Source organism: Hippopotamus amphibius, chromosome 3, assembly GCF_030028045.1.
Source record: "Hippopotamus amphibius kiboko isolate mHipAmp2 chromosome 3, mHipAmp2.hap2, whole genome shotgun sequence".
Lineage (NCBI taxonomy): Eukaryota > Metazoa > Chordata > Mammalia > Artiodactyla > Hippopotamidae > Hippopotamus > Hippopotamus amphibius.
In genome coordinates this window covers 123,666,556-123,679,806 of record NC_080188.1, presented here as the reverse complement: position 1 = coordinate 123,679,806, position 13,251 = coordinate 123,666,556, and the positions used below count along the sequence as shown (strand labels likewise).

The following is a 13,251-nucleotide window of genomic DNA, read 5'->3' as shown; positions in this document are numbered from 1 at the left end:
AATAGCCAGGACATAGAAACAACCTACATACCCATCAACAGATGAATGGATAAAGAAGATGTGGCACATATGTACAGTGGACTATTACTCAGCCATATAAAGAAATGAAATTGAGTCATTTGTAGTGAGGTGGATAGACCTAGAGTCTGTCATACAGAGTGCAGTAAGCCAGAAAGAGAAAAACAAATATCGTATGCTAACTCATATATGCGGAATCTAAAAATGTGGTACAGATGAACCCAGTGACAGGGCAACAATAAAGATGCAGATGTAGAGAATGGACTTGAGGACACAGGGTGGAGGGTGAAGGGAAGCTGTGAATGAAGTGAGAGAGTAGCATTGACACATATACACTACCAAATGTAAAATAGATGGCTAGTGGGAAGCTGCTGCAGAAAACAGGGAGATCAACTCTATTATGGGTGATGACTTTGAGAGGTGGGATAGGGAGTGTGGAGGGGAGTCACGGCAGGGAGGGGTTATGGAGATATATGTATAAGTACAGCTGATTCACTTTGTTGTACAGCAAAGCTGGCACAACAGTGTAAAACAATTATATTCCAATAAAGAGCTTTAAAAAATAAAATAAACCAGGAAAATGAATAAATAAATAAATAATAAATGAGGGTAATTAAGATGCTAAAGGAATTAAGAATGACTATCAGTAGAAACACAAATCACTGTAACATGGAACTAGAAACTATGTAATAACCCTTATGTGTTATTACAGATTATTGGATATTGTTCCCTGTGCTATAGAGTAGGTCCTTGTTTTTTATTTATTTTGTATACAGTACTGTGCATATGTTAATCCCAACCTCCTTATTTATCTCTCGCCCACCGCCTTTCCCCTTTGGTAATCATAAGTTTGTTTTCTGTCTTTGGGTCTCATTCTGTTTTCAAAATAAGTTCCCTCTTAGAAATGTTTTGCTGTGTTCCATATGTTGTGGCTTGTCATGTTTTTGTTTTCATTTGTCTCTAGGTATTTTTTGATTTCTTCTTTTATTTCCACAATGATCCATTGGTTGTTTAATAACATACTATTTAGCCTATACCTGTTTGGGGTTTTTGCAGTTTTTTTCTTGTAGATTTCTAATCTCATAGTGTTGTGGTTGGAGAAGTTGCTTGATATGATTTCAATTTTCTTAAATTTACCAAACTTTCCTTTGTGGCCCAGCATGTGACCAATTCTGAAGAATGATCCATTTGCACTTGAAAAGAAGGTATATTCTGATGCTTTTGGATGGAATGCTCTCTAAATATCGATTAAGTCTATCTGGTTTAGTGTGTCATTTAGGGTCTGCATTTCCTTATTGATTTTTTCTGTCTGGATGATCTTCCACTGATGTAAGTGGGGTGTTAAAGTCCCCCACTATTATTGTGTTACTATTGATTTCTCCTTTTACGACTGTTAGTTTTTGCCTTATAAATTGAGGTGCTCCTATGTTGGGTGCCCGTAAGTTTACAATTGTTATATCCTCTTATTAGATTGATCCCTTGATGACATTATGTCATGTCCTTCTTTGTCTTTAGTTTTAGCAGTCTTTATTTTAAAGTCTATTTTGTCTGATATAAGTATTGCTACTCCACCTCACTTTTGATTTCCAACTGCACGGAATACATTTTCCACCACCTTACTTTCAGTCTGTATGTGTCTCTAAATCTGAAGTGGGTCTCTTGTTGACAACCTATATATGGGTCTTGTTTTTCTATCCATTCCGCCAATCTATCTCTTTTAGTTGCAGCATTTCATCTGTTTACATTTAATGTAATTATTGATATGTATGCCATTTTGTTAATTGTTTTGGATTTGTTTTTGTATGTCTTTTTTCCTTCCTTTTCTCTTTTTTCTCTTCTCTTTGATTTGTTTCAATTCAATTTTCTTTTTCGTGTGTATATCTATTATAGATTTTTCCTTTGCAGTCACCATGAGGTTTTGATATAGCAGGCTATATGTATATGTGATTGTTTTACATTGCTGACCTGTTAATTTCAAATGCATTTCCAATATCCTGCATTTGTACTCTCCTCCTCTTTTTTTTTTTTTTTTTTTTTTTTTTTTGTTGGGATATAATTGCTTTACACTCTTGTACCAGCTTTTGAGGTACACCAAAGTCAATCAGCTGTATTTATACACATATCTCCATATTCCCTCCCTCCCTCAACTCCCTCCCACCTTCCCTGTCCTGGCCCTCTAAGGGATCATCCATCATCGAGTTGATCTCCCTTTGTTATACAGCAACTTCCCACTGGCTATTTTACAGTTGGTAGTATATATATGTCTATGCTACTCTCTCACTTCATCCCAGCTTCCCCTTCACCCCCCCCAACCTTGTGTCCTCCAGTCCATTCTCTGCATCTGCATCCTTATCCTTGTCTTATCACTGGGTTCATCAGTACCATTTTTTTCTTTTTGGATTCCGTATATGTGAGTTAGCATACAATATTTGTTTTTCTCTTTCTGGCTTACTTCACTCTGTATGACAGACTCTAGATCTATCCACCTCATTACATATAGCTCCATCTCATTCCTTTTTATAACTGAGTAATATTCTGTACTCTCCTCTTAGGTTTACTGGTCTTGATATCATATTTGTGTGTGGATGATTTCCTACCTTTACTGTACATTTGCCTTTCCTGGTGAGCTTTCCCTTTTGTAATTTTCTTGTTTCTAATTGTGACCTTTTCTTTACCATTTAGAGAAATTCCTTTAGCATTTGTTGTAAAACTGGTCCAGTGGTGCCAAATTCTCTTAGTTTTTGCTTGGCTGTAAACCTTTTGATTTCTCTGTTGAATCGAAATGAGAGCCTTGCTGGGGTAGAGTATTCTTGGTTGTAGGTTCTTCCCTTTTATGACTAACTATATCGTGCTGCTTCCTTCTGGCCTGTAGAGTTTCTGCTGAAAAATCAGCTGATATTCTTATGAGTATTCCCTTGGGTGTTATTTGTTGATTTTCCCTTGTTGCTTTTAATATTTTTTCTATGTCTTTAATTTTTGTCAGTTTAATTGCTATGTTTCTTGATGTATTCCTACTTGGGTTAATCCTGTATGGGACTCTGTGCTTTCTGGACTTGGGTGACTGTTTCTTTTCCATTGATCATTAGACAGAGGGTCCCTCACTGAATTTATTCAAGTATGTATGCATGTGGAAAAAATATGTAAGGTTGAGGAAGAGCTATCCTAGATAGTTGGAGGTAAAACTCCCAGAATTTCATACCATGGTGGGAATAGGGCCGACTCCCATCAACCGGAGTAGAAAATTTGATAATTCCCAAGAGGTTTTTGGTAGTATTCTCAGATTTTCATTCATTAGGGAGAAAAACCCTAGATTAAATGTTGCTGTGTGTCACCTTAAAATGTTTAAAAGCATGACCCCCCCCCCTGCCAAAGTCAGTGTTTCCAAGTCACCTAAGCATATCCTATGCAGCTAAAAAATATTTTTAAGAATACAAAAGTATACTGCACCCAACAAGTAAAGAGTCACAATACTTGGCTTCCAGTGAAAATTACAAGGTAAATCAAGAAATAGGAAAACAGGATCCTATTTCATTGAGGAGAAATATTATTCAAGAAGAATTGGATAAACTTGAGTGTCCTATATATATTGCATAAAGTAAATTGATAGTTAAACATCCTCCCACAAAGGATGTGGAAAACTACAGATACCTTCATCACTGGAAAATTTTTCTGAATATTTAAGCAAGACGTAATTCCCATTTTACACAAACTCCTTCGGGAATAGAAAAGGAGAGATTTCCTAACATTCTATGTGAGCAGCATTATTCTGATACCAAAACCAGATGAAGACAGAAGAAAAGTGATCTAGAGACCAGTAGCTCTCATTAACATAGATGCAAACTTCTTATTAAAATGCTAACAAATCAAATAAAACAATATATTTTTTTAAACACATCCTGAAGAAGTAGGCTTCTCCTAGTGAAAGGTTAGTTTACCATTTTAAACTGTATCAGTGTAATTCACCTCTTAAACTAAACAAGAAATATCATATGTTCCTCTCAATATATTTGACAAAATCTACTGGAAAAGGCAATGAGTTGTAGAACTGTGAAGTGGACATGGACAAAGTGTGCACTGTCAACTACCTAATAATTTTTTTCAACAGATAGATGTTCTCTAACTCATAATCTTGGCTTTGTATAAAGATCCTAGAATCTTGGTGCCTCAGATGGAGAGATTTTGAGGTATATGCATCCAAAATAATTCTGGAATCCTGCTGACTTAGAGACTTGAGTCTCCCTATTAAAATCACATTGGCTTGCAGAGAATCACAAAGTGACACCCAAACCACATTTGTGGACTAACTGATTATTCTGATTTTATGCTTTTTGTCTCATTAAATCTCTGTATTGGTAGCAACAAGTCAAGTCCTTTGTAAGCTAAACATGCTTAACAGGTGTTTGCTGAACTAAAAACTGAATAAAACTCTTAATATAATGTCAAGTGTTTTACCAGCTTTAGAGCACGTTTGATTTTTTTTATTATAGCATGTTTTCATATGTATGAATGCCCATTGCAGTGTGCCCTCACCCACAACATAAATCTGTTGTATGAAAATGCAAGCCTCTGTTTCAAACTGGGTTTCTCTTACATTACTATTATATTTGAACAGCTTTTCATAATTAATTAGCCAAGACACTGGGAATACAATTTTTAATTTGTAGTGATTTTATTAAATGTATACACATTTTTAAATTTTTTGCCCTTCAATTTTGATATCTTTATGCTATTCTGTTCATCAAAAATTCATTCGGAAATACCCAAATGAACTTTTTGGCCAACCCAATGTTTTAAATTATATTTGATAACTGTTGAAAATATGAAGAGAGAACATTGCAAAGAAAAAGTAATAATCACTTAAAACTCCACCATTTAAGGTCATCATCATTACCATTTTAATGAATGTATTTCCAAGAAGACATAATCTTTCCATTTGCCAGTGAGTTATGATGACAGAAGTATCATGTATTAAGTACATATACATCTATATATAAAGATACAGATGATATAGATATAGACAGATATAGATATAGATATCGGTTTCCAGATTTCTTTTTTCTGGTTGCATATGCTGTATTGTTCTAATTTTTATAAATTCATTTAGAGTTCACCATCTACTCCTCCATACATCAGCCAGCCACATCCTGATTCCATGATGCCCCTTAGTTTCTGAATCATTTGTCTATTAATAATTTATTGATAAATTTGAAGCTTCTTCCAACTACTTTCCCCAAACTGGATTGTGCATGGAATTACATGTTCCCTTGTGCTGTATATTTAATTGCAAATAATGCCATAACTGTAAATGAGATTTATTTTTCCGGTATATTTTCATGCTAGTTTGTAGATATAAAGGAAAACTCCAGGTTTTTTCCTTCTTATTTTTCTTATCTTCACCAGTCAACTCATGAAATCCACTTAAAGTTTTGTCACTTTTATGTAGGAATCTTTTTCTTTTATTTTGCTTGAGAATTTTTTGCTGGGAAAGCAAAACAGAAGCATCCAATCAAACAACCATTCAGATAATTAAAATAAACATTAAAATACAGAAAAAAAATAAAAATAAGTTTGGGTTCCCTACATGCACAAGTACAAACTGATCCTCTAACCATCAGCTTTTTATGATCCAATAAAACCCATGAGGATTGACATTCATGCTGCAAAAGGCTCTGCTGACTGTGCAGACCTAAGAGAGCGGTTTGAAAATTGCTACTCTCACATGGTATCTTTAGACCTCTGGCCAATGACAGCTTTGGAAAGTCAAGAGGAGGACTGAAAATCTTATAGGAACTCCCCATTTTTTATGGGTTAAATTATGTCCTCCCCAAATACCAACACTGTAGTCTTAACTCTCAGTATATCAGAATGTGAGACTGTTCTATTTGGAAACAGGGATGTTGCTGATATAATCAACTAAGATGAGGTCGAACCGGAGTAGGATGGGCCCATAATCCAATATGATGGTATCCTTATAAAAAGGGGAACTATGGACACAAAGGATGGAGGGCGAGATGCCATGTGACCATTGGAGTTATGCTGCCACAAGCCAAGGAGCCACTAGAAGCCAGGAGAGACTGGGAACATTCCCTTTCCTAGAGCCTTCAGAGGGAGCATGGCTGTGCAAACAACTTGAGCATGACACAACAAATTTCTGTTGTTTAAGTCCCTCAGTTTGTAGAACTGAGTGGAAGTTCTGGGAAAAAAATATACCATTTTTCTCATTTTAAAATACCTTTTATTGGGACTTCCCTGGTGGCGTAGTGGTTAAGAATCCACCTGCCAATGCAGAGGACATGGCTTCGATCCCTGGCCCAGGAAGATCCCACATGCTGTGGAGCATCTAAGCCTGTGCACCACAAGTACTGAAGCCCACACACTCTAGGGCCTGTGCCACAACTACTGACCTCACATACCACATTGCAACAAAGAGTAGCTGCGGCTCGCCACAACTAGAGAATGCCCTTATGCAGCAAAGAGGACCCAAAGCAGCCAATAAATAAATAAATAAATAAATAAATAATCTTCTACCAGTTTCTTATTTTCCCTATTCTCAATCTTTACTTTACTTGGGGAAGCAAAATTGCCTGAATCTTACAGGCATATACATAAGATTTATTTCTTTATTAACTTTTCAAAGAGATCTTTAACTCTATGGGATTTTCCTAACATTGTTCCTTCACTGGCCAATTTCATTTATTTCCCTTTTATATTCCAGACTCTTATGATTCTGAGGATAATGAAATACCATCACTAATGTGTGTCTCTCTTGAGGGAAGGCAGGATGTGCTGCCACACAGAGCTACTTATCGTCTCTTCAGCACTAAAACTACCAATGAGAACAGGGCAGAGGGGATCTCTGTAGTCTAGACTGAAACTCACGGTGGGTAGAAATGACCTTGCCATTCATGAAGGCAATGGCTGACGCAAGATGGAAGTATCCCAGGCAAGGCTCAGCCTTCTCAGTGATCTGAGGGACCCACTCGGTGTTTTGTCTTTCTCACCCACAGATCCAAAGTACACAGTCCCTCCCAGGGGATGATTAGAAGGTTTACTCACTTATTTGCCGCATCCTGGATCATGTCAGGCAGGGGCAGATTTTTGGTTTCAGGTTGGAAAGGGACAACAAGACCAGCAATGATGGGAAAGACTCCATAGATGATCCAGGGTAGAGTGGGTAGATACATCACTAGGATCATAAGGAGAGGAGCCAGTGCTGCCCCATACCTACTGACCATCATACCTAATCCCAAAGCTTTTGCCCTGAGGGGTAAAAGACAGTAATACATAATAATTCAGTAAAAACCCACACATGAAATTTGTGATATATTATTTTGACTTGATTATGGAAGGCAATAAAACATATTTGTTAAATAAATGGGCTCGATGATAAACATGTGTTTTTGTGATTTGGTCTGTGATTTTCTAGCTGTCTTTTTTTTTTTTTTTTTTTTTTTTATTTTATTTTATTTTTTTTGGGGGGTACACCAGGTTCAATCAACTGTTTTTATACACATATCCCCATATTCCCTCCCTTCCTTGACGCCCCCCCCTCGAGTCCCCCCCACCCTCCCTGCCCCAGTCCTCTAAGGCATCTTCCATCCTCGAGTTGGACTCCCTTTGTTATACAACAACTTCTCACTGACTATTTTACAGTTGGTAGTATATATATGTCTGTACTACTCTCCCGCTTCTTCTCAGTTTCCCCTTCACCCCCCGCCCCCTCCCATACCTCGAGTTCTCCAGTCCATTCCCTGTATCTGCTTCCCTGTTCTTGTCACTGAGTTCATCAGTACCATTTTTAGATTCCGTATATGTGAGTTAGCATACAATATTTGTCTTTCTCTTTCTGACTTACTTCACTCTGTATGACAGATTGTAGTTCTATCCACCTCATTACATATAGCTCCATCTCATCCCTTTTTATAGCTGAGTAATATTCCATTGTATATATATGCCACATCTTCTGTATCCATTCATTTGTTGATGGGCATTTAGGTTGCTTCCATGTCCTGGCTATTGTAAAGAGTGCTGCAATAAACATTATGGTACAAGTTTCTTTTGGGATTATGGTTTTCTTTGGGTATATGCCCAGGAGTGGGATTACTGGATCATATGGTAGTTCTATTTGTAGTTTTTTAAGGAACCTCCAAATTGTTTTCCATAGTGGCTGTACCAACTTACAGTCCCACCAACAGTGCAGGAGAGTTCCCTTTTCTCCACACCCTCTCCAACATTTGTTGTTTCCAGACTTTGTGATGATGGCCATTCTGATTGGTGTGAGGTGATACCTCATTGTGGCTTTGACTTGCATTTCTCTGATGATGAGTGATGTTGAGCATCTTTTCATGTGTTTGTTGGCCATCTGTATGTCTTCTTTGGAGAAATGTCTATTTAGGTCTTCTGCCCATTTGTGGATTGGGTTATTTGCTTTTTTGGTATGAAGCTGCATGAGCTGCTTGTATATTTTGGAGGTTAATCCTTTGTCCGTTGTTTCATATGCAATTATTTTTTCCCATTCTGAGGGTTGCCTTTTAGTCTTGTTTATGGTTTCTTTTGCTGTGCAAAAGCTTTTAAGTTTCATGAGGTCCCATTCGTTTATTCTTGATTTTATTTCCATGATTCTAGGAGGTGGGTCAAAAAGGATGTTGCTTTGATGTATGTCAAAGAGTGTTCTGCCTATATTTTCCTCTAGGAGTTTGATAGTGTCTGGCCTTATATGTAGGTCTTTAATCCATTTGGAGTTTATTTTTGTGTATGGTGTTAGGAAGTGTTCTAATTTCATTCTTTTACCTGTTGCTGTCCAATTTTCCCAGCACCACTTATTGAAGAGGCTGTCTTTTTTCCATTGTATACTCGTGCCTCCTTTGTCAAAGATAAGGTGCCCATATGTGTTTGGGCTTACTTCTGAGTTCTCTATTCTGTTCCATTGATCTTCCTTTCTATTTTTGTGCCAGTACCATACTGTCTTGATCACTATGGCCTTGTAGTATAGTTTGAAGTCAGGAAGCCTGATTCCACCAACTCCATTTTTCCTTCTCAAGATTGCTTTGGCTATTCGGGGTCTTTTGCGTTTCCATACAAATCGTAAGATTTCTTGCTCTAGTTCTGTGAAAAATGCCATTGGTAATCTGATTGGGATTGCATTGAATCTGTAAATTGCTTTGGGTAGTACAGTCATTTTCACGATGTTGATTCTTCCAATCCAGGAACATGGTATGTCCCTCCATCTGTTTATGTCATCTTTGATTTCTTTCATCAGTGTCTTAAAGTTTTCTGCATACAGATCTTTTGCCTCCTTAGGCAGGTTTTTTCCTAGGTATTTTATTCTTTTGGTTGCAATGGTGAATGGGAGAGTTTCCTTAATTTCTCTTTCTGCTCTTCCGTTGTTAGTGTATAGGAATGCAAGAGATTTCTGTGCATTAATTTTGTATCCTGCTACTTTACTAAACTCATCAATGAGTGCTAGCAGTTTTCTGGTAGAGTCTTTAGGGTTTTCTATATATAGTATAATGTCATCTGCAAAGAGTGATAATTTTACTTCTTCTTTTCCAATTTGGATTCCTTTAATTTCTTTTTCTTCTCTGATTGCTGTGGCTAACACTTCCAAAACTATGTTGAACAACAGTGGTGAGAGTGGACACCCTTGTCTTGTTCCTGTTCTTAGAGGGAATTCTTCCAGTTTTTCTCCATTGAGAACAATGTTGGCTTTTGGTTTGTCATATATGGCTTTTATGATGTTGAGGTAATTTCCTTCTATGCCCATTTTCTGGAGAGCTTTTATCATAAATGGATGTTGAACTTTGTCAAAAGCTTTTTCTGCATCTATTGAAATGATCATATGGTTTTTATCCTTCAATTTGTTGATATGATGTATCACGTTGATTGATTTGCGTATATTGAAGAATCCTTGCATCCCAGGGATAAACCCCACTTGATCGTGGTGTATGATTTTTTTAATGTGCTGTTGCAGTCTGTTAGCTAGTATTTTGTTGAGGATTTTTGCATCTATATTCATCAATGATGTTGGTCTGTAGTTTTCTTTTTTTGTGACATCTTTGCCTGGTTTTGGTATCAGGGTGATGGTAGCCTCATAGAATGAGTTTGGGAGTGCTCCGCCTTCTGCAATATTTTGGAAGAGTTTGAGAAGGATAGGTGTTAACTCTTCTTGAAATGTTTGATAGAATTCGCCTGTGAATCCATCTGGTCCTGGGCTTTTGTGTGTTGGGAGATTTTTAATCACTGCCTCAATTTCTGTACTTGTGATTGGTCTGTTCATGGTTTCTATTTCTTCCTGGTTCAGTCTTGGAAGATTGTATTTTTCTAAGAATGTATCCATTTCTTCCAGGTTATCCAATTGATTGGCATATAGTTGCTTGTAGTAGTCTCTCATGATGTTTTGTATTTCTGAGGTGTCCGTTGTGACTTCTCCTTTTTCATTTCTAATTCTGTTGATTTGCATCTTCTCCCTTTTTTTCTTGATGAGTCTGGCTAATGGTTTATCAATTTTGTTAATCTTCTCAAAGAACCAGCTTTTAGTTTTATTTATTTTTCTTATGGTTTCTTTCCTTTCTTTTTCATTTATTTCTGCTCTGATCTTTATGATTTCTTTCCTTCTGCTCACTTTGGGGTTTCTTTGTTCTTCTTTCTCTAGTTGTTTGAGGTGTAAGGTTAGGTTGTTTATTCGATCATTTTCTTGTTTCTTAAGGTAGGACTGTATTGCTATAAACTTCCCTCTTAGAACTGCTGTTGCTGCGTCCCATAGGTTTTGGGTTGTTGTGTTTTCGTTGTCATTTGTTTCTAGATACTTTTTGATTTCCTCTTTGATTTCTGTAGTGATTCCTTGGTTGTTTAAGAGTGAATTGTTTAGCCTCCATGTGTTTGTATTTTTTGCAGTTTTTTTCCTGTAATTGATATCTAGTCTCATGGCGTTGTGGTCTGAGAAGATGCTTGATATGATTTCAATTTTCTTGAATTTGCTGAGGTTTGATTTGTGACCCAAGATGTGATCTATCCTGGAAAATGTTCCGTGTGCACTTGAGAAGAAAGTGTAGTCTGTCGTTTTTGGATGGAATGTCCTATAAATATCAATGAAGTCGAGATGGTCTAATGTGTCATTTAAAGCTTGTGTGTCTTTATTTATTTTCTGTTTGGATGATCTGTCCATTGATGTAAGTGGGGTGTTCAAGTCTCCCACTATAATTGTGTTACTGTCGATGTCCCCTTTTATAGCTGTTAGCATTTGCCTTATGTATTGAGGTGCTCCTATATTGGGGGCATAGATGTTTACCATTGTGATATGTTCTTCTTGGATGGATCCCTTGATCATTATGTAGTGCCCTTCCTTGTCTCTTTTAATAGTCTTTACTTTCAAGTCTAATTTGTCTGATATGAGTATTGCTACTCCAGCTTTCTTTTGACTTCCATTTGCATGGAATATCTTTTTCCATCCCTTCACTTTCAGTCTATATGTATCCCTTGGTCTGAAGTGGGTTTCTTGTAGGCAGCATATAGAAGGGTCTTGTTTTTGTATCCATTCAGCCAGTCTGTGTCTTTTGGTTGGAGCATTTAATCCATTGACATTTAAAGTGATTATTGACATGTGTGTTCCAATTACCATTTTCTTAATTGTTTTGGGTTTGTATTTGTAGGTGTTTTCCTTTTCTTGTGTTTCCTACTTAGAGAAGTTCCTTTAGCACTTGTTGTAAGGCTGGTTTGGTGGTGCTGAATTCTCTTAACTTTTGCTTGTCTGGAAAGCTTTTGATTTCTCCCTCAAATCTGAATGAGATTCTTGCTGGGTAAAGTATTCTTGGCTGTAGGTTTCTCTCTTTCAGGACTTTCAGGATATCCTGCCATTCCCTTCTGGCCTGCAGAGTTTCTGTAGAAAGGTCAGCTGTTATCCTGATGGGTTTTCCCTTATATGTTGTTTGTTGCTTTTCTCTTGCTGCTTTTAATATTTTTTCTTTGTGTTGAATTGTCGTTAGTTTGATTAATATGTGTCTTGGTGTATTTCTCCTTGGGTTTATTCTGTATGGGACTCTCTGTGCTTCTTGGACTTGGTTCATTATTTCCTTTCCCATGTTGGGGAAGTTTTCCACTAGAACCTCTTCAAATATTTTCACAGACCCTTTCTTGTTTTCTTCTTCTTCTGGGATGCCTATAATTCGAATGTTGGTACGTTTAAGGTTATCACTGAGGTCTCTGAGGCTGTCTTCTAGTCTTTTTATTTTTTTATCTTTTTCCTGCTCTGTGGCGTTTATTTCTTCCATTCTATCTTCCAACTCACTTATTCGTTCTTCTGCCTCAGTCATTCTGCTGGTTAGAGCATCTAGAGTATTTTTAATTTCAGTTATTTTGTTATCCATTGCTGTTTGTTTTTCTGAGTTCTTATGAACTGTTTCTTGTACTTTCTCTAATTTGTTATCGAGATTTTGTATCATTTTTACTATCATGACTCTGAATTCTTTTTCAGGCATTTTTCCTATTTCCTCCTCATTTATTTGGTCTTGTGGGTTTTTTTCCTGCTCCTTTGCCTGCATGGTGTTTCTTTGTTTCCTCATGGTTGTCCAAGCTTTTGGGGTTGCTTGTCCTGGTGATAGAGGTGTTTATAGAAGACTGTCCAAGCCTCAGACTAATGTCCAAGTATTGGATTAGACGAATATTCAGTTTTCCAACTTAATATTGATGCATTTGAAGAGAATAACTGTATTTCAGCAAGGCCACCTTATGGCAGCAACATGGCTATAAACGTTTCTCAGTTCACATATTCTTATCCCACGTTTAGGTAAGAAGAGAAATATTCTATTTCATGGACACCCCAGCTGCAATCATTTTAATCAGAATGTTACACACTGTACCTATCTTGTAAGTATTCTAAAAGATTAATGAGATCATGGGTTGAAGTACTGCTTAGCACATTACATGGCACCAACTCAGCTTTTTCAATGAACTTTGGCTATAATTGCTGCTAGTATATTATCACTATTGTTATTAAAAGTGATTGCTTTACAGTTAACAGATCTTGTGTTTATTCCTGCGATAAGTATCAATTAGCTAGGGACGTCCTAGCTGAAACTCTTTTACCTGAGGAGAGTGGGCATGAGTTCAGAGAAGTGGACAAATACCAGAGCCACTGGCAGCAACACAGCCCATTCCCACACTTGCCAAAGTCACACGCAGGGTCTGCATTTCTGGAGAAAGGATGACCAGTGAGACTAAGAAATTTGGGCTGAATGA

At 37.1% G+C, this 13,251-nt stretch overlaps 1 pseudogene; it reads right to left on the bottom strand.

Annotated features, from left to right (window-relative positions):
* Window positions 1-6,783: 6,783 nt before the first annotated feature.
* The window catches only part of LOC130848970 (solute carrier family 22 member 10-like), a 46,077-nt pseudogene continuing 39,609 nt past the window's right edge, over window positions 6,784-13,251 (bottom strand).